This window comes from Clupea harengus, chromosome 4 (genome assembly GCF_900700415.2).
Source record: "Clupea harengus chromosome 4, Ch_v2.0.2, whole genome shotgun sequence".
In the NCBI taxonomy this organism is placed as follows: domain Eukaryota; kingdom Metazoa; phylum Chordata; class Actinopteri; order Clupeiformes; family Clupeidae; genus Clupea; species Clupea harengus.
The window spans coordinates 25,398,013-25,401,374 of NC_045155.1; the positions used below are offsets into that span (position 1 = coordinate 25,398,013).

At 47.5% G+C, this 3,362-nt stretch overlaps 1 pseudogene; it reads right to left on the reverse strand.

Moving 5' to 3' along the window:
- Positions 1 to 1,260: 1,260 nt before the first annotated feature.
- Positions 1,261 to 3,362, reverse strand: part of LOC122128514 — a 5,206-nt pseudogene continuing 3,104 nt past the window's right edge.

Consider the following 3,362-nt stretch of genomic DNA (forward strand, 5'->3'; position numbering starts at 1 on the left):
AGGGAGAGGTGAAATAAGGAGAGGAGATGAGAGGAGAAGAGGTGAGGAGAGGAGAAGATAAGAGGGGTGGGGAGAAGAGGTGTGGATAGGACAGGACAGGAGGGGAGAGGAGAAGAAGAGGAGAGAGGGGTGAAGAGAGGAGAGGAGAGGAGAGGAGAGGAGGCAATTCTAATTTGTCAAAAGTGTTTACCAACATCCCTCCAAGGTTATTACTGGCCTGTCATAGGGAGGCCGCGGGGTAATGAAAAACACACAGATGCCAACAGGGGAGGGGGGAGAGAGGGAGAGAGAGAGAGAGAGAGAGAGAGGGAGGGAGAGAGAGAGAGAGGGAGAGAGGGAGGGGGAGAGAGAGAGAGAGGGAGAGAGAGGGAGGGAGAGAGAGAGAGAGAGAGAGAGAGAGAGAGGGAGGGAGAGAGAGAGAGGGGGGGAGAGAGAGAGAGGGGGAAGGAGGGATAGAGAGAGAGAGGGAGGGATGGGGGAGAGAGTGAGGGAGGGGGAGAGAGAGAGGGAGGGAGAGAGGGAGGGGGAGAGAGAGAGAGAGAGAGAGGGAGAGGGAAGGAGGGGGAGAGAGAGAGAGAGAGGGAGGGGGGAGAGAGAGAGAGAGGGAAGGAGGGGGAGAGAGAGGGGAAGGAGGGAGGGAGAGAGAGAGATAGAGAGAGGGAGGGGAGAGAGAGAGAGAGGGAGGGAGGGAGAGAGAGAGGGAGAGAATGAACCAAAGAAAAGGGTAGAATAAAGAGAGGGAGATTAAGATGGAGAGATGCAGAGAGAGTGAGTGAGAGAGAGAGACATATGGAGGGAAAAAGTGAGAGAGCAAGGCCGAAGAGAAAAGGGAGAAATTGAGAAAGGAGGACAACAGAGGGATAGATAGAGAAGGAGGTGAAGAAAGAGACAGAGAGAGAGAGGTGAAGAAAGAGAGAGAGAGAGAGATAGGTGAAGAAAGAGACAGAGAGAGAGAGGTGAAGAAAGAGAGAGAGAGAGAGGTGAAGAAAGAGACAGAGGGAGAGATTTTATTAATGTTAAGTTCCGGCCAGCTCGTGACCGAAACAATAACATTGGAGGCAGACAACAATGGTTTTCTTACTAAAGTAATGCATGTTTATTTCAGTCCATACAATATAACGCAAAGGCGACGTGTCTAGGGGGTTTAACATCGGTATCCTGAGTGCCGGCTCGAGAGCGAAAAAGACAGATGTCCAGTAGTCCTTTATCCCCCACGCCTCCCCAGGTGTGGATCATCAGGCAATCAACCCGTCGTGGGCGTTACGTCGTCCCCACTGTTGCCTGCAGGCCATGCATGGCCACTGCAATGTCTCCAGGGTTCGTAACAATTAAACTAAAACAAACATAACAAAAATAAAAGAGAAATATGGATGCATGTATGTTGGCAGGGGATGTATAGATGTCAGCTTGGCAAATGTAGTGGAGAGTGAGTGTGAGTGTTGAGAGTGTGTGCGAGTGTTGAGTGTGTGTGAGTATTGAGAGTGTGTGTGAGTGTTGAGAGTGTGTGTGCGAGTGTTGAGAGTGTGTGTGAGTGTTGAGAGTGTGTGCGAGTGTTGAGAGTGTGTGTGAGTGTTGAGAGTGTGTGTGTGAGTGTTGAGAGTGTGTGTGAGTGTTGAGAGTGTGTGTGTGAGTGTTGAGAGTGTGTGTGTGAGTGTTGAGAGTGTGTGTGAGTGTTGAAAGTGTGTGTGTGAGTGTTGAGAGTGTGTGTGAGTGTTGAGAGTGTGTGTGTGAGTGTTGAGTGTGTGTGTGAGTGTTGAGAGTGTGTGTGAGTGTTGAGAGTGTGTGTGAGTGTTGAAAGTGTGTGTGTGAGTGTTCAGAGTGTGTGTGAGTGTTGAGAGTGTGTGTGAGTGTTGAGAGTGTGTGTGTGAGTGTTGAGAGTGTGTGTGTGAGTGTTGAGAGTGTGTGTGAGTGTTGAGAGTGTGTGTGAGTGTTGAGAGTGTGTGTGAGTATTGAGAGTGTGTGTGAGTGTTGAAAGTGTGTGCGTACCTGACCACACCTGAATACCTGACCATACCTGACCTTACCTGACCACACCTGACCATAACTCACCACACCTGAATACCTGATCATACCTGACCACACCTGACCATACCTGACCATACCTGACCATAACTCACCACACCTGAATACCTGATCATACCTGACCACACCTGACCATACCTGACCATAACTCACCACACCTGAATACCTGATCATACCTGACCACACCTGACCTTACCTGACCACACCTGACCACACCTGACCATAACTCACCACACCTGAATACCTGATCATACCTGACCACACCTGACCATACCTGACCATACCTGACCATAACTCACCACACCTGAATACCTGATCATACCTGACCACACCTGACCACACCTGACCATAACTCACCACACCTGAATACCTGATCATACCTGACCACACCTGACCATACCTGACCATACCTGACCATAACTCACCACACCTGAATACCTGATCATACCTGACCACACCTGACCATATCTGACCATACCTGACCATACCTGAATACCTGACCACACCTGACCACACCTGACCATACCTGACCACACCTGACCACACCTGACCATAACTCACCACACCTGAATACCTGATCATACCTGACCACACCTGACCATACCTGACCATACCTGAATACCTGACCACACCTGACCATACCTGACCACACCTGACCACACCCGAACACTTTGGAATCCCCCCCACTGGATGAGGCTGGTGTTTGTGTGGGAGGAGCAGCTGTTAGTGGTTTGGGGGTGAAAGAGATGGATTGAACTGAAGGGAAGGAGAATGGGCCTTTGTTACTCTGTGCTAATGTACTGAATCCCAAAGACGCAACATTAAACACTCATGAATACAAACTATATTTTTATACAGTATTCTAATCACCAGTTACAGTATTCTAATCACCAGTTACAGTATTCATCACCAGTTACAGTATTCTAATCACCAGTTACAGTATTTTAATCACCAGTTACAGTATTCATCACCAGTTACAGTATTCTAATCACCAGTTACAGTATTCTAATCACCAGTATTCATCACCAATCACAGTATTCTAATCACCAGTTACAGTATTCATCACCAATTACAGTATTCTAATCACCAGTTACAGTATTCTAATCACCAGTTACAGTATTCTAATCACCAGTATCAGCATTCTAATCACCAGTATTCATCACCAGTTACAGTATTCTAATCACCAGTTACAGTATTCTAATCACCACAGTATTCTAATCACCAGTTACAGTATTCTAATCACCAGTTACAGTATTCATCACCAGTTACAGTATTATAATCACCAGTTACAGTATTCATCACCAGTTACAGTATTCATCACCAGTATTCTAATCACCAGT